Genomic DNA, 25,622 nt, shown 5'->3' with positions numbered 1-25,622 from the left:
AAGGTTCTTCCCAGCGAGTCTTCAGTTGATTATTCAGGAAGTTTCTCTGCATTTTAGTTGTAATTCCAGTTTGGTTCTAGGAGTGTGTCCATGCAGCATCCACTTACTCCACTGCCATTTTTTGGTTGCTGGTTCTATTCCCAGCTAGGGCACATGCCCAGGTTGCAGGTTGGATCCCCAGTAGTGGGTGTGCAGGAGGCAGCCAATCAATGTTCTCTAAAGTATTATTTTTAATAGCACACAGAAACAACCCAAATAAATAGGAGAGTAGTTGAATAAACTGTGGCACATTCATATAGTAGAATACCATGCAACCATTATAAAAAGACTGCCCTGGCCAGTGTGGCTTTGTTGGATCATCCTTCCATACACCGAAAGGTGGGGGGTTCTATTCCCAGTCAGGACACATACCCAGCTTTCAGGTTCAATCCCCTGTCGGGGTATGTAGGGGGGAGGCCAATTGATGTTTCTCTCTCACATCCATGTCTCTCTCTTTCTCTCTCTCTCTCTCTCTTCCTCTCTCTCCAAAAAAAAAAAAAAATCAGTTAAAGAAAAGAAAACTAAAGAAGATGTCTATACACAGACATCTGGCAGAGGCTTTTGGCAGAGGCTTTCGGCCTTGGGCAGGGCACCCCCAGCTCCTTGTGATCACAGGCTCCGCCCCTTGGGCAGGGGACCCCCAGCTCCCTGCAATCCATAGCATGCTCCACTCCTGTCCAAGGCCGAAAGCCTCTGGAAGTGGCTTTCAGCCTTGGGCAGGAGCGGACCCCCAGCTCCCTGCAATCCATCACAGGAGTGGACCCCCAGCTCCCTGCAATCCATCGCAGGAGCTGACCCCCAGCTCCATGCGATCGATAGCAGGAGCGGACCCCCAGCTCCCTGTGATCGATCGCAGGCTCCGCTCCTGCCCCCTTGTTCTGATTACAGGCTTGGCCCTGGCTCAGGCCCTTCCCAGGCTGCTCTGGGCCCACGCAGCCTTACCTCACAGTGACCTGGGTGCCAGGATATTGCTGGGACACAGGCACTGGGCGCCTATGTATGCAAATTAACCGCTATCTTCTGTTGGGTTAATTTGCATACTCACTCTGATTGGCTATGGGCATAGCAAAGGTACGGTCAATTTACATGTTTGTCTATTATTAGGTAAGACTAGAGGCCCAGTGCACGAATTCATACACAGGTGGGGTCCCTCTGGGTGGCCTACAGGGATCGGGCCAAATCTTGCAGTCCAACACTGCCTGCAGCTCCTACCTGCTGCTCCCGCTCATACTGGCCCCACTGTGCCTGCCATGGGCTCGTGCCCAATCAGTCCATTCAGGAGAGGCTCGCATCTGGTGACATTCCAAGGGGAGTGGCCTGCAGGATAAGGCTGAAACTGGCTCTCCCTCATCCCCCAAGGGGTCCCAGATTGCAAGAGGGTGCAGGCCAGGCTGAGGGACCCCACCGGTGCACAATCAGGCCAGGGAGGGACTGCTGGAGGGCTCCAGGGCATGTCTGGCCTGTCTCCCTCAGTCCCGATTGGCCATCGGCCAGACCCCAGCAGCAAGCTAACCTACCAGTTGGAGCATCTGCCCCCTGGTGGTCAGTGCACATCATAGTGAGCGGTTGAGCAGCCTAAGCATATCATTAGCATATTACGCTTTGATTGGTTGTTTGGTTGTTCTGCCATTTGGTCTATTTGCATATTACCCTTTTATTATATAGGATTTACTTTTAAAAATTTTACTCAAATATATGTGCTTATGTAAATGATAGCAGGTAGACCTAAACCATTGAACCTTTTATCAAAATTCATCTTTTAAAGAAACTCCCTACAATGTAAAGAAGTTTTGCCTGAGATTTTATCAATTTTCGACAAGGTACTGATCCTTTATTTAAATTTTAATATTTTGTGTATCAGGGTTTTTTTTGTTAATTTGTGTTTTTAAATATTACATTAAAACATTATTTATCTTGGTTGATGAAGGGCTTTTTACACCTCCTTAAATTTTTTATCTAAATTTAGCGCCTAATTCACCTCACCTTACTGCTATCCTCAATATTCTATAAAAGATGAAAAATACACTAATGGAGAAAAAAGCACTTCTACTTTACTCTTATTCAAGAAATAATAACAATGAAAAATAACCCTGACTGCATGATTTCTACTGAAGGGTGTTTCGTGTTCAGACATGACAGTGATATAATGGAGTTGAACAAAGGTGTTTCTTCCCACCCTGTGGAATTGGGCCAGGTTTTTACTTACATTCTGTCCAGAAAGCCTGAATTTCTGACTGAATGTCTATTTCTTACCTCATGGTTATTACCTGCACTTGTGTCAACTGTAGCTTTGTCTTTAATTCCAACATTTGTGTAGATCAGTCATTATATCTATCAACAGTAGGGTTGTAATTATATATATTCATATATTCTAGACCCTAATTGTTTATTTCAATTTGAGAATATATGGTTTTTTTAAGAATCAAAGATAAATCAGGTAGAGAAAATTGCTGTGACAATGCCAGCTTAATAAATTGAATATTACTTTTACTTTGTAGTTTCCCTGGCTTAGTCTGAAGTTTGAAGGTGCACTGATATATTATCTCTACTGGTCTCCCAAAGGATGTTGCCTGTCTTTTGAATTAATCTTGAATAAGGTTGATTTGTATTCCCTGTTAATCAAAACTTGAAATGTTGACATTAGAAAATTTCATTCAGTGCTAATTATATAGAACTTTTATGAAAGTTAGGAAGGAAAGAATCCTACATTTGAAAGTTTAGTATCAGCCTAAAGCCATATGAAAACAATAGTGAGTAGCTTAATAAGCCATTTTAATAAGATGCCTTAATAAAACTAACCAGCTGTTCGAGCCTGCTGCATTTCACTTGGCAGTATGAAAGTCAGTGACTCACTTCCTCTATCCTTAATTGAAATTTTTCTGGGTTTAAAATGATCAAAATCCTCAGCAATGTTACAGCAACGTTTCCCAACCTTTCTTTACTCTTGAATCCCTTTCATAGTAATACACATTCTCTAGGTAGAGTTGTAAGCATATTTTTTTGTAGTGGTATAAGATAAAATTAATTTGCATTGATTGCTTTATAAATTTTATTTAAAAAAATCTTTAATATTAATAATATGTAATATCACATAGTGTTTGCTTTAACTTGTAATAGAAAAACCATAATGTATTAAGTTTTATAATGGTATATTAAGTTTGCTGTAGGGACTAAATACATATAAGAAAGTAGATTTAAATGTAATAGTATGTTATGACATTAAATAACTGCTTGTAAAATGATATTTAGAATTCTTAACATTTTACTTTTAAAATGAAATAATAGTGGTTTTCAGCCTCCATTTGCTAAAATATTTCCACAAATAGCACATTATGGCCCAGCCAGCGTGCCTCAGTAGTTGAACATCGATCTAGGAACCAGGAGGTCAGGGTTCGATTCTCGGTCAGGGCACATGCTTGAGTTTCGGGCTCGATCCCCAGTGTGGGGCATGCAGGAGGCAGACAGTCAATGATTCTCATTATTAATGTTTCTCTCTCTCTCTCTCTCTCTCTCTCTCTCTCTCTCTCTCTCTCTCTCTCTCTCTCCTTCTCCCTTCCTCTCTGAAATCAATAAAAATATATTTTAAAAATAAATAGCACATTATGGGTAGTTAGGGTTTTACTTTAATATATATAAAACTAAATTTAACACATATTACTACTATTCCAATGATTTTTCTCTTTAATTTTTCTTTAAGTAGCAGCTACTAAATTGGCGATGTGAGTAGTTTGATCAAATGAACACAACTTAGAGATCTGGTGAAGAGAATCTTGAGGTGAATTTGCTTTTTATGCCCCTCATTAATTTGTTTTCCAACATCATTGTACTTTCTGCTTTCTCTAAGTATTCAGTGGTCCAATAGGGGTGGGAATTAAACAGCTTACAACTGAGAAAGAAAAAAATTATGCTCAAAAACAGCATGTTCACCATCTATGTTCAGCTGAATGATAAATCAACAGAGAAAAAGTCATGAACATGCTATCCTCTGCTCATTAACACGCACTCAAGTCCTCAAACTATTCCATTTTAAAAGTTTGAATAAAGAAATAAAATAAAGGCAAAAATGTTTAATGCTAATTTTATGCTTTAATTTCAAAAGTAGAACTCAGAACAGACATTACCACCTTTGGCTGTATGATCTGTGCATTTTTAAATTACAAAATGAAAAAATGATGCTTGAGAGAATTTCAATATATAGTTTTGCACACCCGTTTTACTTTTTGTGGATTTAAACACATACAGTTTTAAAAAAACATTTATTTTCCCCTGCTGGCATGGCTCAGTGTTTGAGCATCGACCTATGAACCAGGAGTTCAGAGTATGATTCCAATTCTCAGTCATGGCACATGCCTGGCTTGTGGGCTTGATCCCCAGTAGGGAATGTGCAGGAGGCAGCCGAGCATTGATTCTCTCTCATCATTGATGTTTCTATCTCTCTCTCCCTCCCCTTTCCTCTCTGAAATCAATAAAAAATACTTTTAAAAGTCCACATATTTATTTCCTCAAAAACATATTTTAAAATATGTTATTAACTGGTTCCCCAAATACACATTAAAGTCAAACCAATTACCTGAATTAGTTAAATTAGGAAATATTATTGAAAGAAAGGAATCACTTGCTAGAAAAAGTAATGTTAGTGGATTCTTTACAACATCCTCAAATAAGAGAACATTTTTAAATGAAAACTTAATAGTTTATTATAGAATAATTGATTGTATCCTTTAAAATACTAAGTATTTTTCTCATCATGATCAATGTGTACAACTCTAAGACCTGATTTGTTTGTGTTAGTGAACTTGCCAAATATTGGTTTCTGCTAGTCCAGTTTATACTATTTATTTTTCCTATGCCAACACTCTGATTTTGCTCTGAAGTACTCTACAACTTGCTGTTACATGACACTAGCTACAGAGCTAGCTTTTCCAGTTTACTGAGTATAAATCAGAAAAACCTTTTTGTAATGTACAGGTTCCTATCACTACGAAGCAGTTGTTAGCAAACTCTAAGTGAACACGAGTCCAAAAAAGGTATGTTGTGATTATACTGACTCTGAAAATATTTGACTTTCATAGAATGCATCATTTATTACATGGTATAAATTGATTGTAGTATTGTTCATAATTTTGTGAATAATAAATCCAGTAAATAGTAAAACAATAAAAATGTTTATACCCTAGGAATATATTTTAAGTAATTATTTTGAAGAGCTACATGTTAGTGGTATCTTTCAGCAAATTAATAAATATGAGTCATATTTCTTGGTTAGGGAATGAAACTAGGACCTGTTAATAAAAATTATATTCTTAGTAACTGATTTTTTATTTGTTTCCTACATTTTCTATGTCATATTTATGATAGCAAAAATGCATTAAAACTTTTAAATAACATTTAAGCAACAATTTAAACACAATAAACTCTGCATTGATTAAATAAATGTGTTTGGAAGGGAATAAAATGAATGCATCTAAGAATTTACTTAGCAGTCATGCCATCTTGCTCATTTTTTAAATAATTCCTGCTTAATGTAATATTTCATTACTCATTAAATTGGACCAAGTCTTTATTTTTATAATGTTTTGCACAGGCATATTATTTTTCCGTTTTTATTAAATGTATTGGGGTAACATTTGTTAATAAGATTACATAGGCTTCAAGTGTACAATTCTATGACATATCATCTGTATATTACATTGTGTGCCTACCACCCAAAGTCAAAGACCCATATGTTTGACTCCCTTTACCTTTTACTACCCCCTCCCCTCAAAATTTGATTAAGTCTTAAATAGCTAACTCATCTGTCTGCCTAGTTCTTTACTGAGACTCTACTCCTATGATATATTAGTAACATCGCTTTAATACTGTTTTCCTGATATATTTTATTGCTTTCAAAATAACCCTTTTGACTACTAGAAAGTGGTGTTTGTATTTATAATTGGTTGATGTAGCTGTGTTATTACTTATTATAAAGTGAAGAACTAACTACAAATCATGACAGTTGAATTGATTAAGGAAATAGATGAGTTATAATAGCCATGCCAGATACCTCAAAAAACAAATGTATTTTATTTTAAATTAAAAAGATGAAAAATAAAATTTCTAATGAATGAAAGGCCACGATTTAACTATTTTTCCTATTATGATTACAGTAAACAGGATCTTGAATAATTTATACATGTCTTTATTCAACAAATATTTTTTAAATATATACTGTGCAATGAACTATCAAGCAAAATAGAGAAAGACCCATAAACAGAGAGCAGACTGACAGCTGTTGTGGGGAGGGTTGAGGAGCTGAGTTGCGGGGGAGGGATTAAAGAAAAAAGAGAGGAAAAAAACTAATGGACACAGACAACAGTATGGGGATTGCCAGGGGAGGCGGGTGGGAGGAAGTAGAGGAAGGTATAGGGGGAATAAATGGTGATGGAAGGAGACTTGACTTACGGTGGTGAACACAGAATACAGTGTACAAATGATGTGTTGTGGAATTGTGTACCTGAAATCTGTATAATATTGTTAACCAGTGCCATCCCAATAAATTAAATTAAAAGGAAAAAATATGTACTATGTGTTAGGACTATGTCAGGCATTTAGTGAGCAAAATCATACCGTTCCTTGACTTCATCAAGCAGGACTTCCAGGAGAGACAAGTATTAAATATTCATACAAATGAGTATAAAACTATAAATTGTGTTTAATGCAATAAGGAAAAATTCTCATGAGCTATAAGAGAATATAACAGGGAGATCTAATTTAGATTTGTGTTAGGGAAAGACATTTTCTTCCAACTATAAATAAGAGTTAGCCAAGAGGGAAAACCTTCCATGTGGAAGCCAAAGCAAAGAATGCGGCACATTGGAGAAACTGAAGGAAGACCTTTGGGGTCAGAGCGTGCAGCATGGAACACAAAAGGAGGATAGTATAGAATGCAGAGTCAGGTCTTGAACAACCTGGTAACCCTTGTTAAGGTTTCTGTCTGTTTTTATTTTTTAACCTCATCATACAAGTGGTAGAAGTAATTTATAGATTTTAATCAGGAAACATTGTTCTGATTTGCATTTTTAAAAGGTTAACCCTGGCTGCTGTGGAGGATAAATTGGAATGGAACAAGCGTAGAAGTAGAAAGACTCTTAAAGAAGGAATAGCACTTCAATAAAAAATAAAGAGAGAGAGAGAGAGGGAGGGAGGGAGGGAGGGAGGGAGGGAGGGAGGGAGGGAGGGAGGAAGGAAGGAAGGAAGGAAGGAAGGAAGGAAGGAAGGAAGGAAGGAAGGAAGGAAGGAAGGAAGGAAGGAAGGAAGGAAGGAAGGAGAAGGAATAGCACTTGTGAGAAATTGTGCTGACTTGGACCAGGGCTATTTCATTGGAGATGAAGGGAAGTCATAGGACTTGAAATCCCCGTGGCGTCCAGACAGTAAACTTCCTACATGGGATGCGGGGTATTAAGGAGAACTCCCAAACTTTTGTCTTGAGCAACCTGATAGATGGAAATACCATGTATTGAGATTGGGAAGACTAAGGGAGGAACAGTGGTGACATGGAAAGACATTTTTAATGAATAAAATTTGAGTAGTATACAAAACACTTAAATAGATGTCCTTGATATCTTAGTTTCTGAAAGACTTACACTTATAACAGGTAATCCTTCAGAATTGTTAATAGGTACATTAAAGAAAACATTTGGGATTTACATCTTATATTTATTGTAAAAAAAATTAATGAAGAGAGGAGAACCTGCAGTTCTCTCACATGATAACCTTATCATTCTGCTATGAGGAGGCCTGATGCCCTAACCGGTTTGGCTCAGTGGATAGAGCATCGGCCTGTGGACTGAAGGGGCCCAGGTTTGATTCCGGTCAAGGGCATGTACCTTGGTTGTGGGCACATCCCCAGTATGAGGTGTGCAGGAGGCAGCTGATCTATGTTTCTCTCTCATCGATGTTTCTAACTCTCTATACCTCTCTCTTCCTCTCTGTAAAAAAATAATAAAATATATTAAAAGGAAAAAAAAAAAGAGGCCTGATAGCATCCCATAATGTTTGATGTCTACAATACCAGGCATAATGTAACAATACTACTTAGTTAGTATATTTTTTCATCCAATAGAATAGGTTATTTTTATCTAAACATTTTCATTGAACCATCTTGCCAAGAATCAGTTTAGGTTTTAAAACCGTAATTCACATATATGGGTCAATGTTTTGTGCCACTATTCTTCTTTGCAGGGAATTAGTATTCCCTGCTAATAATGAACTCATATCATATCAAAAGATATAATGGATTCATATTAACCAGACAAGTATATAATTTGAAACCATGATTTTATGTTACATTTTGTTTTAGGACCAAAAAGAATGTTTTGCTTTGGAGGTTTATATTAGTTTAGTTATGTACTGATGTATAACAAATTACCCCAAAATCGAGTGACTTAAAACAGCTATGATTATTTCACAGTTGCTGTGGGTCTGGAATTTCAATGTGGCTTAGCTGTGTCCTCTGGCTCTGGGTCTCTCATAAGGATGCCATCATCTCAAGGCCTGACTGGGAAGAGTCTGCTTTTAGATAACTCACATGGTTGTTGTCAGGATGCAGTTCTCACAGGTCCTTAGACTAAAGTTTCATTTCCTCTCACGATCAAGGCCTTTTTTTTCTGTGCAGGTTCTCCACATAGCATCTTCCAACATGGCAGGTGGCTTCACTGGAGTGAGCGAGAGCGAGCAGAATGGAAGTCAGAGAGAAAGAGAGAGCTAGCAGAATGGAAGTCACAACCTCTTGTAACCTAATCATAAAAGCATGAGCAGTGACAATTGTGGGAAAACAGACAACCACAATCTGACCTTCAGATACTATCACAATCCTCTGAACACATAGAAGATTCTGTCTAAAGAAAGCAGAGGTCATGGCAGGGTCAAAACTTCTCAAGGAACCAAAGCCTGAGCCAAAATTAAGTACCAAGATTCATGCATATTCAGAAACTAATGATCATGAATAGGCCAGTAAGCAGGACCTGTCTGTGTTGCCCACAGTTCTGGCCAGCGTTCTACTTATAAATTTGAATTGTAAAATTCAAAGTCCCTCTAGCTAGTGTAAGAAACAAGGAAGGAGGAATTGGATTTTTAACTCTTTCAAATCAAGGTGAATGCAGAGAACCTGACTCAAGATTCAAATTATTCCTACTAGTGAAAATGGCAAAAACAAAATAATGAGGGATGGAGTGGGGCAGTGCTCAGCTGAGGTGAATGTCGAAAGCCAATCAATATTGTTTGAATATATGCTGAAGTATAGCGGTTTTATTGGTACTTCGAATCTCATTGTTGTTGATATTGATGCTATTAATAACGATAAGCATAGTTTTTAAACAAAATTTCAATAGCAATGAAAATTCAGCAAAAAAGTTGTTATCAAATATAAATATTTAAAAAACATTGCTTTTTTAAAAAAAGAATAAATAATTGTCATCCTTAACCAAAAAGGTAGGCAAAAAATAAGTCAAAATAATAATAAACGTGATTATTGCCACAATAGAAATGTCAGTGAATGGGCAGCTATTAAAATAGTGTAGTAAAACAGACTAAAAAGAGCTTTAATTAATGAAAAGATTAAAGTTGAATGAGAGTAGTCCTTTACTAAATACCCTGAATTACTTGAAAGCACTTGGAAAAATGTTTGAAACTTGTATCTTCTGCTCTCCAATTCAATTATTTCCACCAAAATTAAAGAGGCAGCACCTGCCATCACTGAGCTTACAATCTAGCAAGGGATACTGACTATTATTATAGGGGAAGTGCATGGCATTATGGGAGCACTTAGGAAGAATACAAATTTCAGACTTCCGTCAATAAGGGGAGGTTTCATAGTTGTGAAAAGTATGTATGTTCCCTTAACTCTGTGGGTTGTGTTGCTAGGAATCTTGTCCACCTGTTAGAGCAAGCCATAACAACTTGTCTAAAATTAAAGATTTAGGGTCCTCACTCTTTTTTCTTTATGAAGCTGGTTAAAGACTTGTCAATCTCTGTCTTTTCAAAGAACCAGCTCTAAGTTTCATTTATCTTTTTTTTATTGCAGAAGGCCCCCTTCTTTTGTATTTTTTTTTTTTTAGTTTCTGTCATTTATTTCTGTTCTAATTTTTTTTAAATCCTCACCTGAAGACATGCTTTTTTAATTGATTTGAGAAAGAGAGGAGGGAAAAAGAAAAACACATTGATACGACAGAGAAACATCAATCGATTGCCTCCTATACTTGCCCCAACCGGGATCGAAGCCGCAACCTATTGGTGTACAGGACTACGCTCCAACCACCAGAGCCACTGGAGGGGCTGCTCTAATCTTTATTATTTCCTTCTTTCTACTTACTCTGGGCTCTACTTGCTGTGTGTGTGTGGGGGGGGGGGGGGGGGAGGTTCTGCTAGTTCTTTTATTTGTAATTTTTTGAGATTTTTCTTGCTTTTTGAGGTAGGCCTATATTGCTATAAATTTCTATAGATTCTAAGCATTCCTATCAAAGGACCAAAGGCATAGTTCACAGAACTAGAAGAAATAATCCAAAAATTTATATGGAAACATAAAAGACCTTGAATAGCCTCAGCGACAATTTTGAGAAAGAACAAACTTGTGGGTATCACCTGATATCAAACTATACTACAAGACATACTAATCAAAACAGCATGGTACTGGCATAAAAACAGACATATAGATCAGTGGAACAGAGAGAGCAGAAATAAATCTACGCATTATGGTCAATTAATATTTGACAAAGGAGGCAAGAACATACAGTAGGATAGAGATAGTCTATTCAATAAATGGTGTTGGAAAAATTTAACAGATGCGGTACATGCAAAAAATGAAACTAAACCACCTCCTTACAATATACATAAGAATAAACTCAAAATGGACTAAAGACTTAAATGTAAGACTTGAAACCATGAAAATCCTAGAAAAAAAAAACATAGGCAGTAAAATCTGACATTTCTCAGCAATATTTTTTCTGATATATCTTCTTATGGAAGGGAAACTAAAAATAAATAAATAAACAAACAAACAAATGAACAAACAAACGGGACTACGTCAAAATGAAAAGTTTTGCACAGCAAAGGAAACCAACAACAAAATGAAAAGTCAACCCACTGAATGAGATAACATATTTGCCAATGATGCATCTGATAAGGGATTAATATTTATAAAGAACTCAAACAACTCAACACCAAAAAGAAAAAAGTCCAATTTAAAAATGGGCAAAGGATCTAAATAAACACTTCTCCAAAGTGGACATACAGATGGCCAAGAAACATATGAAAAGATGCTCAACGTCACTAATCATTAGAAAAGTGCAAATTAAAACCACAATGAGATTAAAACCTCACACTTGTCAGAATGGCTATCATCAATAAATCAACAAACAAGTGCTGGCGAGGATGTGAAGAGAAGGGAACCTTTGTGCACTGTTGGTGGGAATGCAGACTGGTGCAGCCACTGTGGAAAACAATACGGAGTTTCCTAAAAAAATTGAAAATGTAACTGCCTTTGATTCCACCTCTGGGCATATATCTGAGGAAACCCAAGAAAACACAATTCGAAAGAATATATGTACGCCCTATTTCATTGCAGCATTATTTATATAATAGCCAAGATCTGGAGTAGCCCAAGTGCCCATCCTATATAATAAAAGGCTAATATGCAAATCGACCGAATGATGGAATGACCAGTCGCTATGATGTGCACTGACCACCAGGGGGCAGACACTCAATGCAGGAGTTGCCCCCTGATGGTCAGTGCACTCCCACAGAGGGAGCACTGCTCAGCCAGGCTCCCAGCTGACGAGCACAGCGGCGGTGGCCAGTGTTGGGAGCCTCTCCCGCCTCCTCAGCAGTGCTAAGGATGTCCAACTGATGCCTTAGGTCCACTACTGTAGGGAGCAGGCCTAAGCCATCAGTCGGACATCCCCTGAGGGCTCCCAGACTGTGAGAGGATGCAAACTGGGCTGAGGGACACCCCCCCCTCCAGTGCATGAATTCTCTTACACCGGGCCTCTAGTATAGGATAGAGGGAAGACTGACATATTCACTCTGTAGTTTTTAAAAAAGGGTGAGTGGATGGTATTTCTAGTGCTTATATAACTTAAATCATGAATACGATTAAGCAATTTTTTATATTTTTACTAGAGGCCCAGTACAAGAAATTTGTGTACTGGGGGAGTTTCCCTCAGCCCAGCCTGCACCCTCTCCAATCTGGGACCCCTTGGGGGATGTCCGACTGCTGGTTTAGGCCTGATCCCGTAGGGGACATCCCTCTCACAATCTGGGACTGCTGGCTCCTAACCACTCACCTGCCTGCCTGCCTGATTGCCCCTAACTGCTTATGCCTGCCAACCTGATTACCCCCTATCCACTCCCCTGCTGGCCCGATTGATGCCTAACTGCTCCCCTGCCAGCCTGATCACCCACAACTGCCCTCCCCTGCCGGCCCAATCACCCCCAACTGCCCTCCCCTGCTGGCCTGGTCGCCCCAAACTGCCCTCCCCTGCCAGCCTTATCTCACCCCCAACTGCCCTCCCCTGCTGGCCTGGTCTCCCTCAACTGCCCTCCCCTGCTGGCCTGATCTCACCCCCAACTGCCCTCCCCTGCCAGCCTTATCTCACCCCCAACTGCCCTCCCCTGCTGGCCTGGTCTCCCTCAACTGCCCTCCCCTGCTGGCCTGATCTCACCCCTAACTGCCCTCCCCTGCAGGCCCGGTCGCCCCCAATTGCCCTCCCCTGCTGGCCTGATCACCCACAACTGTCCTCCCCTGCCTGCCATCTTGTGGTGGCCATCTGGTGGCAGACATCTTGTGACGACGTGGGGGTGGCCATCTTGTGATGATGTGAGGGTGAAAATCTATTAGTATAGATTTGCAATATATTTTTCTTTTTCTTTTTAAATATATATTTTATTGATTTTTTACAGAGAGGAAGGGAGAGAGATAGAGTTAGAAACATCGATGTTAGAGAAACATCCATCAGCTGCCTCCTGCACACCCCCTAATGGGGATGTGCCCACAACCAAGGTACATGCCCTAGACCGGAATCGAACCTGGGACCCTTCAGTTCGCAGGCCGACACTCTATCCACTAAGCCAAACCAGCTAGGGCAATATATTTTTCTTTTTATGTGAACTGCCTATTCATGACCTTTTCCTATTTTTGTACTGTATTGTTAATTTTTATTAATTAATATAAACTTGGATAGTAAATAAATTAGCTTTTTATTATATGTACTACACTGAGTGGCCAGATTATTATGATCTCTGAACGCATAATAATCTGGCCACTCAGTGCGAATATATATATATATATATATAGCTATATATATAGATATATAGATATATAGATATATAGATATAGATAGATAGATAGATATCTATATCTATATATCTATATATATATCTATATATCTATATATATCTATATACATATAGATATATATATATACTAGAGGCCCGGTGCACGAAATTCGTGCACGGGGGTGGGGGGGTGGGGAGGGGTGTCCCTCAGCCCAGCCTGCACCCTTTCCAATCTGGGACCCCTACTGGGATCAGGCCTAAACGGACAGTCGGACATCCCTCTCACAATCCAGGACTGCTGGCTCCCAACTGCTCGCCTGCCTGCCATCCTGGTTGCCCCTAACCGCTTCTGCCTGCCAGCCTGATCACGCCCTAACCACTCCCCTTCCAGCTTGATTAATGCTTAACTGCTCCCCTGCCAGCCTGATTGCCCCTAACTGCCCTCCCCTGCAGGCCTGGTCACCCCTAACTGCCCTCCCCTGCAGGCCTGGTCCCCACCAACTGCTCTCCCCTGCAGGCCTGGGTCCCCCCAACTGCCCTTCCCTGCAGGCCCGGTTGCCCCCAACTTCCCTCCTCTGATGGCCTGGTCACCCCTAACTGCCCTCCCCTGCAGGCTTGATCACCCCCAACTGCCTCCCTTGCAGGCCTGGTCCCTCCCAACTGCCCTCCCCTGCTGACCATCTTGTGGCAGCCATCTTGTGTCCACATGGGGGCAGGATCTTTGACCATATAGGGGCAGCCATCTTGTGTTTTGGAGTGATGGTCAATTTGCTTGCATATTACTTTTTTATTACATAGGATAGAAGCCTGGTGCATGGGTGGGGGTCAGCTGATTTTCCCTGAAGGGTGTCCTGGATCAGGGTGGGGGTTCCCTTGGGGTGTGTTGCGACCTGGGCAAGGGGCCTATGGTGGTTTGCAGACCGGCCATACTCCCTGGCGACCCAAGCAGAGGCCCTGGTATCTGGGATTTATTTATCTTCTATAATTGAAACTTTGTAGCCTTCAGCGGAGGCCAGGGAAGGCCAGGAAGTTTGGCTTCCTCCATTGCTGGGGAAACCCAAGCCTCCTGCTCACTCCATGGCCACAGCCATTTTTGTTGGGATTTATTTATCTTCTATAATTGAAACTTTGTAGCCTTGAGCAGAGGCCAGGGCTGGCCAGGGTGGGCAGAAAACTTGGCTTCCTCCATTGCCGGGAAAACCCAAGCCTCCTGCTCTCTCCGTGGCCGCAACCATTTTGGTTGGGTTAATTTGCATACTCACTCCTGATTGGTTGGTGGGCGTGGCTTGTGGGTATAGTGGAGTGATGGTTAATTTGCATGTTTCTCTTTTATAAGTGTAGATATTTTAGAGGCCTGGTGCATGAATTCGTGCATGGGTGGGGTCCGGCCAGCCTGGCCAGGGGGAGGGGACATGGGCAGTTGGCCGGCCTGCCTGCTGGTCGAACTCCTGGTCGAGGGGACAATTTGCATATTAGCCTTTTATTATATAGGATATACACTGAGTGGCTAGATTATTATTCATTCAGAGATCATAATAATCTGGCCACTCAGTGTATAAATGTTTTTCCCCACTTAAAGCATTGCTTATGTTAACAGAGTTTTTTTTGTTTTTTACATTGTCAGGTTTATTTGTTAAATTGTGGTGTTTTATGATAACTAAGGCAGCTTGCCTTCTCTTGAGTTGCCTACTGGAGATTATTTATAATTAACTGCCTAGAACAAGAATGAGAGCTATTTATAAACTTAGACTTGTTGTGCTTTTTTTTTTCTTTTAAATAAAAGGTTGTTTTTATTAATTAATAGCTCATGGATAATAGTTTTTCTACCTAATTCGGGGTGGTTTATCTTAGCAAATAAGCTATTTAGTCATAGTGCTTCAGTCATAAATCTCCTGTTCCAAAGCAAATATCCTGCAAGGATAGAACAAACAGGATCAAAACACAGTGAGAGTTTTGAACTCTTATATGCTGGATTGGCCTCAATGGGTGTGGGAGATTAAAGGAAAGTGCCTGAGGTAGCTTTGACTGTATAAGGAAATGTGTCTTTTAGTTCAAATAATTTTTTTTATTTGTAAATACTTAATTAGCAAAATTGTACAGCCTTTATTCATGATGTTAAAAAACAATGAAATAAATAGTTCTTTCATCTTTGTGTACCGTATGTCCCCTTAATTTATTTTTTCTAGTAAAATTATAGCCATTAACTAAAATTGTAAAACCTGTATAATAAGCTTACCAAATATAAATACTTTAAAGCCATCTGTAACTCTTAAGCCTCATGCTTTCTGTCAGCCTAGTAGAATCCCCAAATCTGTGAAGGGTTCAACAAAACCAAATGAGATGGGAAGAGAAAGAGATTGCATTTTTTCTCTTTCAAGTGCCCTGTCATTCACTTTAGTGGTTAAGTACATATTCATCTTTATTGAGATACATATTAAATAATATCATTTTTATAGTCCAAACATTTTAAAAATGCTTTTTAACCACAATATGTATTTTTGTAAATTACTAAAGCAATATACATTAATTTTAGAATAAAATGTAAATATTGCTAAGCAACTTGGCATTGTTGCAAAATTTCCTTTATAGAACACATATAGTATAACCTGATTCACTTAATGTTATGAGTAGCTTTCCATGTCATTATACATACTATTTTACTAAATAATTTAAATTACTTTAAATCTATTGTATAGTGTACCATAATTTATTTAACTAATTCATTATTGTTACTACTTAGTTGTTTTTAAAATACTGCTGTAATGAACATAATTACAGCTAAATATTTGCCCATATCTGCAATATTGCAGGGGACAAAAATTTCTGGAAGTGGAATTGTTGAATTAAAAACTATTTAGAATTGTTAGAAAAGGTTTCTGTTAATTAGAAAAACAATTGGGTTCTTTATGAAGATGCAATTGAAAAACTACAGATTTTAAATCTCTTCAGGTATATGGGAAAGAGAGAAATACAGTGCTAAGATTTTTATAGTATATGGATTAACATTTCATCTTGCCTTTCAATTATAAAACACATTATAATAAATACTTTATGTGATAAGAACAATCTAAATTATAAGCACTGTATATTTAAAGATATATAGTGATAGCTAGAATTTAATTCAGATGTACTTCTTATGTTTCAAGGACTAAGAATTTTATTCAAAATTTCTATACTTTTTTAATATGGCTTTTTTTATACTCTTCAAAGACACTGGCACATAATAGAGCAGAATGATGTGAAGTTGGAAAAGGCAGAGTGTGTGTCCCATCAAAGAGTTGCCCTACAGTAGAGTTCAGATTGAGAAAGTTTAGACAGGAGTTAATAGCTTGCTTTGAGGAGAGCAAGTCATGCTCTATTTTCACAAGTATATCAAAATAGTGGACCAGCACTTTGACAGATTAATATGAATGGCTTAAGTCTGTGGGTGTGTGTGCATAGCTTTAGAAGCACACTGCCTATGGGAGCTTTTTGGCAAAAAGGTAACAACTATGAATAAGATTACCTCTTTTAACTTGTTCCATTACAGCTGGCAGTATCTCTTCTAGCTATTTCACTGTAAGCATTAATACAAAAAGTTTCTTGTTAGTCTTACTACTTACTATATAGAATTAAAAATTAGAAAATATGGGATTTTAGTGAGAAATAAAGATCAGTATAGGGGGAAGCAATAAATTAATATTATGTTTTCATCTCTGTTACTATTATTATAAAACATAAAGACAACTCATAAAAAATTATATACTTAGCTCTCTATTAAATTTGGTGGAATCAATAAAAGGTATGCTATATGTATGGCTCTTGCCCACAAGAAGTTTAAAGCATTGATATTCAGTTATTCCCAAATACTACTTCATTGTATATAGTTTTAGCTAAATATTTAGAGAAGGCACAAATTCCTGGATATATATATATATATATATATATATATATATATATATATATATATATATATCCTTATTGGCATTTTATAGAATAGAATGGTACTGAATAACCTGTTAATTGTTCAGTGCAGGTAACACAGAGAAAAGGAAGCCTCAAGGAAATTGAACTTGGCCCCGTAGAGTGGGTGGGATACGAATAAGCAGAGAGGGAAGAAGAGAGGGTAAAGAAGAAAGGAAGAGCATAAATGAAGCAGAGGTACTGAGAGGGGACAGTACAAAGGTCAGCTGGCAGGAGCCAAGGTTCCTGTGATGACATCACGTCATCTAGACTAGGCTTAGTTACTGAATGCCTTCAAGAGTATGCACAGGCATTTAGATTTCATGTGACAGGGAATAAGAAGCCATCGTAGCATTTTGTAAGCAACAAAGGTTACTTGATGGAAATAGCATTTTAGGAACATCAGTCTCACTTAGTATTGTGGAAGATTAACTGAAGCAGGCTCGTGTTAGAGGACAAACTACTAGCTAAGAAGCCATCACAATAATATAGTATAGACAGCTGGTGTGCTGATGTCGGCTGGAAGGAAGGGATTCGTATCAGAAACACTATAGAGAAAAACAGTATGATCTGTGACTAAGGAGATGTGAGGAGTAAAGAAGTAGTTAGTATTTAAGATTTTTCTGCCTAAGACATAGGCACAACACAATGCCATTAGTAGAATGTCTTTAGTTCAGTGCTAAAAACTAATTTCATTTTCTTTTTGTGTAACCCTAACTTATAAACTTATGAGAAAAAAATATTAACTTGAGTTCGAGAACAGCACTGTGTGATGGCAGATATAAAACTCATCAAAATTGGCTTCTAGAAACTGAAGAGCAAAAGAAGGGAAGGGCTTGAAAGGCTTCTTCCCTGAGAATAATGAAAATACCCATGAGAATGTCTTTGGAATGACAGTAATTTTTATTACATAACCCCATTTCCCACATAATTAAATTCTTTCTGTAGAGTTTAGTGCTGGAAGTTAGAATGTCCAAAGTTATTCTGAATGATAAAGATTATTCTTCAGAGCTGTATTTCAAGCCATTCAAAGACAGGCCAATGTCAAGGCTGTGGTTTGAACTGTCATTCATAACTCCTCTACTGGGCAAACAGAGGCTCAGTTCCTGGGATGATATCACCGGGAAGAACTATCTAAACCAGACTAGTGGTTGGATGTCTAAAAGTCCAGATTTAAGCAGGTGAAAGCAGCATGGAGAAAGAATTTTTATAGCTTTTTTGTTTAAAAAGACATATGATAAGAATGGGCTCTTAGCAAAGATTTACAGCAATTGTTATTAATATCATCTAGGTTATTTACTCAAAAGAAGTACCTCTACCAATTTAGGTAGCAAAACATATATCAGAAGACATAAACACCACTGTATTGACCAAACCTACAATAATCTAAGGAAAAATAATAAATCATAACTCTTACGTATTATGCTTTATAGAACAGTAGAGGCCCGGTGCATGACATCTGTGCACTTGTGGGGGAGGGGGGCGTCCCTCTGTCCGGCCTACGCCCTCTTGCAGTCCAGGAGCCCTCAGGGGATGTCTGCCTGACTGCCGAGAGGTCCTTAGCACTGCCACGTGGAGGAAAGAGCACTTGCCAGCTGTGAGCCCACCTGGCTTCTGGCTGAGCGACGCTCCCCCTGTGGTCAGTGCGCATCATAGCAACTGGTCGTTTTGCCATTTGGTTGATTTGCATATTAGCCTTTTATTATATAGGATTTGAAAAGCCTTTAGGATTTTATCTATGTTATCAAGAGGCAGGTATGAGGTTCTGTTCTGCATACCCAGATGGGAATGCCTGACCAATTAAAATTTAAAAGTAGTTTTCATTAGAAACCAAGATGGCGGCATAGATAAACACCTGAACTGCTGCCTCGCACAACAATTTCAAAACTACAACTAAAAGATAAAACGGACATCATCCAGAATAACAGGAAGGCTGGCTGAGTGGAAATTCTACAATTAGAAGGAAAGAGAAAAGCACACTGAGACTCAGAGAAGCTGTGGAAGTAAAGGCAGAGGTACAGAGGTGCGTGCGCGGAGAGGGCTGGCAACTGAGTACACGGCTGGCTTTCTCAATTGGGAGGGAGACAAAGCTTCCGACTGCTCTGAACTCCAGTTCCGGGCGAGACTCTGGGGACCCAGACTCATACAGGGAGAAACTGAACTGTCTGGCAGCGGGTGAAACTCGAGGGCAGCTTTCTCTCAGAGGTGCTTGCAGTGATTACTGTGGGACACGGACACCCAGGGACCTCTTAGGGCAGGGCTGACGGGAAGCCATTGCTGTTTGCTCTACCCTGAGATCCCGCCCCACGAAGCCAATGCTGTTTGCTCCTCCCTGAGACTCCGCCCCATCCAAGCTGAGTGCAGAGGGTTTTGCATATGAATGGCCTGGTCCTTTGAATTCTAAACTTACCTAACAAACTGCAGCTGTGTCAGTGAGACCCAGAACATCCAAAAGAAGGCCCAAGACCCCGCAGCAGCTTGCATTGCTTCACAGCTGGGCCTCATCTGGGCACCTCCAAAACCCAAACAAAGAAGAGGAATCTGCAAATCTCTCCATACCTCCTGCTGGGTGGCCTCAGGCAGAGGCTAAATTAGCACCTCCTTGGAGATCCAAGAGCCAGTGTACCCAGGGGTCAAGGAGGACCATCCAGATTACAAGTCCTCAGAACCATAAGGGACACACTCAGGGGGCAGACTCAGTGAGCACCAAAGCCCCACTGAAGCAAGTCTTGTCTCATAAGGGTGTCTCCAGCACAGAAGTTCTCCCAGCTTAGACACAGCTGATCCTCACAGCCAATTGGCCTGAAGGTCAAATTCCTCCCACTAATACCAATAACAATCAAGGCTTAACTACAACAAGACTGTGCACACAGCCCACTAAGGGGTGCTCCAAGAGTGTCCACCTCAGGTAACTGGGGAGGCTGAGCCACGGGACCCTATAGGACACCTAGCACACAAAGCCACTCTATCAACTCAGGGAAGCAGCCAAAATACAGAGACAAAGAAACAGGTCACAAATGAAAGGAATGGAGGAAAGTAAATGACTGGGTATAGAGTTCAAAATCACGGTTATAGGTTTTTCAAGAATTTTCTAGAAAAAGCCGATAAATTTAGTGAGACCCTCAAGGATATGAAAAAGGACCAATTAGAAATTAAGCATACACTGACTGAAATAAAAAATAATATACAGAGATCCAACAGCAGACTAGATGATTGCAAGAATCAAGTCAAAGATTTGAAATACAAAGAAGCAAAAAACACTCAACTGGAAAAGCAAAAAGAATCCAAAAAGAAAAAAGAATCCAAAAATATGAAGATAGTGTAAGGAGCCTCTGGGACAACTTTTAAGCGTACCAACATCTGAATTATGGAGGTGCCAGAAGAAGAGAGAGAGCAAGATACTGAAAACCTATTTGAAGAAATAATGACAGAAAACTTCCCCCACCTGGTGAAAGAAATAGACTTACAAGTCCAGGAAGCGCAGAGAACCCCAAACAAAAGGAATCCAAAGAGGACCACACCAAGACACATCATAATTAAAATGCCAAGAGCAAAAGACAAAGAGAGAATCTTAAAAGCCGCAAGAGAAAAACAGTTACCTACAAGGGAAGACCCATACGATTGTCAGCTGATTTCTCAACAGAAACTATGCAGGCCAGATGGGAGTGGCAAGAAATATTCAAAGTGATGAATAGCAAGAACCTACAACCAAGATTACTCTACCCAGCAAAGCTATCATTCAGAATTGAAGGGCAGATAAAGAGCTTCACAGATAAGAAAAAGCTAAAGGAGTTCATCACCGCCAAACCAGTATTATATGAAATGTTGAAAGGTATTCTTTAAGAAGAGGAAGAAGAAGAAAAAAGGTAAAGATAAAAATTATGAACAACAAATACATATCTATCAACAAGTGAATCTAAAAATCAAATGAATAAAAAATCTGATGAACAGAATAAACTGGTGAATATAATAGAATCAGGGGCATAGAAAGGGAGTGGACTGACAATTCTTGGGGGAAAGGGGTGTGGGGGGTGCGGGAAGAGACTGGACAAAAATCATACACCTATGGATGAGGACAGTATGGGGGGAGGTAAGAGCAGAGGGTTGGGTGGGAACCAGGTGAAGGGGAGCTATGGGGGGGGAAAAAGAGGAACAATTGTAATAATTGAACAATAAAGATTTATTTAAAAAATAAAATAAAAATAAAATCTGAGATTAGGCACTGATGACATGAGAGAGAAAAAAAAGAAGAAGAAGAAAGTGCCAAACTGCTTTTTGTAGTGGTGACACCATTTATATTCCCATTAGTATTGTATGAGAGTCCCAGCTCCTCCACATCCTTGTCATCACATATTATTGTCAGTCTTTCTAATTTTATTCATTTAGGTCTGTCATAGTATCTCACTGTGATTTTAATTTGAATTTCCCTGATGAATAATGATTTTGAGGGCTCTTTCATATGTTGTATAGACTTTCAGTTATCTTCTTTTGTGAAGTGCAAGTCTGTTGCTGTTTTTCAATGGAATTGTTTGTCATTTTAGTATTGGTGTGTAGATATATATATATACACATATATATATGTACATATATATATGTATATATATATGTATATATATATGTATATATATATCTATACACCAATACTATATATATATATATATTCATTCTGGATATAAGACCTTTGTAAAATATGTACACTACAAATATTTTCTCCAAGTCTACATCTTTTTTACATTCTTAATGATGTCTTTTGATGAGCAGAGGTTTTCAATTTTGATGAAGACTAATATTCAATTTTGTCTTCTGGACTTTTTGTGTCTTGTCAAAGAAATCTTTGCCTACCCAAAAGTCATAAAAATATTTCTCTGTGATTTCTTCTAGAAGCTTTATAATATTAGTCTTCATATTTAGATCTATGATTTTTTAATCAGGGAGAAAATAAAGTTAAAAAAAAAAAGTAGTTTTCATTAGCCATATAAAATGCCATTTAGTACTTCGTAAATCATCTACCTAATAAAAGAGTAACATGCTAATTGACCGTACCCTCACGACGTCCACCAGCCTATCAGGAGTGAGTATGCAAATTAACCCAACAAAGATGGCAGGTTAATTTGCAAATGCAGGTGCCGGCGGCCAGGGGCAGGGTGGGACACTTGTGTCATTGCCATGGTGACAACACAGGTGTTCCACACCACCCCAGCTGCTCTGGGCCTCTGGGTAGTGTGGGAAGGCAGAAAGGTGGCTCTGGGCCAGAGCTGAAAGGCAGTGCCAGCAGCCAGGGGAAGGAAGGCCCATTCTTACATGAATCTTCATGCATCGGGCTTCTAGTAATTATTATAAATAAATGAGGTCTTATTTATTATCTTTGATGCCAAATTTAAGGTAGTTTCTACAATATGAAAATCTATATTGTTAATAGTGTAAATACTGTAAGTCTAAAGGAAATCACATGAAAAAACCATCTCAGTAAATAAGTTACTTACTGCAAATAAATTTGAACAGAGGTATAATTCACATTTAAGATCCCTGTAACCCAGTCCTCTAAGGCAATTTAGTAAATAGTGTCCTGTCAGCTCAAAAGAGTTAATGTGTTCCTATGTCACTAACTTAACACCAATGAATAACCTAATCTAGATACTGAGACTAAAGCCCATTAAGCCTTAATACTAACACTTTAACACATAAAAGAAAGATGTATGTGATTTAATTTCAAGTCTTCTATAGTGCTTGAAAAGTATTAACTGTGAAGTGAATGGATATTAAAAAATGGAAATTGCATTTACAAGTGGCATATAAAAATGAGAAATGAGAAAGAAATGAAATTCAGTCAGAAATGCTTGTCTTTCTATGCACCCATAATTTCTTATGTATAAAATACAAAACAAAAGAAACCATCAACAAAATGAAAAGGGAACTCACTGTATGGGAGAACATATTTGCCAATGATACATCTGATAAGGGATTGATTTCCAAAATATATAAAGAACTTATAGAACTAAACCCCAGGAAGACAAACAACCCAGTTAAAAAAATGAGCAAAGCACCTGAATAACGCTTCTTCAAAGAGGACATACAGATGGCCAATAAACATGAAAAAATGATCGATGTCACTGATCATCAGAGAGATGCAACTTACAACCACAATGACATATCACCTCACACCTGTCAGAATGGCTACCATCAATAAATCAACAAACAACCAGTGCTGGCAAGGATATGGAGAAAAGAGAACCCTAGTACACTGCTGGTGAGAATGTAGACTGGTGCAACCCCTGTGCTAAACAGTATGGCGTTTCCTCATAGAAAAAAATAAAAATGGAACTTTTGACCCAGCGATCCCACTTCTAGGAATATATCCAAAGAAACCCAAAACACCAATTTAAAAGACTATATGCACCCCTATGCTCACTGCAGTGTTACCTACAATAGCTAAGATCTGGAAACAGCCCAAATGACCAATAGATGAGTGGATAAAAAAAAACTGTGGTACATTTACAAAAGCAGCAACAATTGATTTCAGAGAGGAAGGGAGAGGAAGACAGAGATAGAGACATCAATGATGAGAGAGAATCATTGGTCAGCTGCCTCCTGCACACCCAGTGGGGATCGAGCCTGAAACCCAGGCATGTGCCCTGACCTGGAATTGAACTGTGACCTCTGGTTCATAGTTCAATGCTCAATCACTGAGACACACTGGCCACGCTCTTTATTTTTGAAACCTACTTTTAGGATTCGTCACCAAAATTTCATTCCATTACTTTAGAATTGAAACTATAAGTGAAATTATTCCTAGTTCCCAATGCGTGTGTGTGTGATATTTATTCATAAATAAATAAACAATATCCCATTGGTTTTCCAGAGCCTGTTCTGCTAGTAACCAAGAATACAGTGATGAACAAAATACGCATGTCCAATATAATTGAGCCTCATGGGTTTGTTACTGGTGTTGAGTTTTCTTGAGAATCTTACATGATTTAAATATCCTCTGATAGACAAAGTGAAAGAACCCAATAAATTGTTTCTTGACCTGAATTCATCCTATTATCTCAATCACTTTCTGGTGTTAAGTGAGGGGCATAAACAAAATAACTCAATTATCTTTGGTAAGCACTTTCTTAAAAGTATTATCCATTGCACTAGTGCTTCCATAGACTGACTGGAATCCAGCAGACTATCTAGACATCTGATTCACTAACAAAGTCTTAATTAATCCCTGGATAAATTATATACCAAAGTTATTATTTTAAAATCTAAAACTTAGAGATATATATACAGAAGGAAATACAGTTTTAATCCTTTTCCATGTTCTAATTTTTAAATGAAATAAAACAAAAGTATAAGATGCCAAGTTTACATATTTTGATTGTTCTATGTCTAATTCTTATGTTTATTAGTCATGTAAACTGATACTAATTGACATTATGATTGATTGGTGAGCCTAATTTTTCAAGGTTACATAGAAGAGAGCAAATGTTAGTCTGTTTAAAACATAGTGCCTTGTATAGCTTAGTTATTACTGACATTGAATATGGAATGTCTTATTTCTTTGTGGGAGGCGCTTAAAACAACATAAATTTATTATCTTAACAGTTCTGGAGATCAGAGATCCAAAATCATTTTCTTTTTCTTTTTTAGTTTTTATTGTTGAGAGTATTACAGATGTTACCCTTTTCCCACCTATTTATCCTTCCACCCGGTTCCCGCCCCACCCCAGGCCTTCATCACCCTACTGTCTGTGTCCATAGGCAAGATCTTTGGTTGATCTCTTCCTGCTCCCCTCTACCCACTTCTCTCTGAGATTGGTCAGTCTGTTCCATGCTTCCATGACTCTGATTCTATTTCATTTACCAGTTTACTTTGTCCATTAGATTTCTTGTTTATTTTTATTTTTAGATTCAATTCTTGATAGATATGTATTGGCATTTTAATGTTCATATTTTTTATCTCTTCTTCTTCCTCTTCTTAAAGAATACCCTTCGCCCTAGCTGGTTTGGCTCAGTGGATAGAGTATCAGCCTGTGGACAGAAAGGTCCCAGGTTCGATTCTGGTCAAGGGCACATGCCTGGGTTGTGAGCTCGACCCCCAGTAGGGGGCGTGCAGAAGGCAGCTGGTCTATGGTTCTTTCTCATCATTGATGTTTCTATCTCTCTTTCCCTCTCCCTTCCTCTCTGAAATCAATAAAATATATATTTTTAAAAGTTACATTAAAAAAAAAAAGAATACCCTTCAACAATTCATGTAATACTGGTTTGGGGGTGATGAACTCCTTTAGCTTTTCCTTGTTTGTGAAGCTCTTTATCTGCCTTTCAATTCTAAATGAGAGCTTTGCTAGG

At 38.7% G+C, this 25,622-nt stretch overlaps 1 protein-coding gene across 6 annotated transcripts in view; it reads left to right on the top strand.

Annotated features, from left to right (window-relative positions):
• The window catches only part of MIPOL1 (mirror-image polydactyly 1), a 340,115-nt gene that overhangs the window by 298,701 nt on the left and 15,792 nt on the right, over positions 1-25,622 (top strand). The window lies entirely within an intron of this gene.

The sequence above is a fragment of the Cnephaeus nilssonii genome (assembly GCF_951640355.1).
Source record: "Cnephaeus nilssonii genome assembly, chromosome: 4".
Taxonomy (NCBI): Eukaryota; Metazoa; Chordata; class Mammalia; order Chiroptera; family Vespertilionidae; genus Cnephaeus; species Cnephaeus nilssonii.
This window is presented reverse-complemented; position numbering and strand designations above follow the sequence as displayed.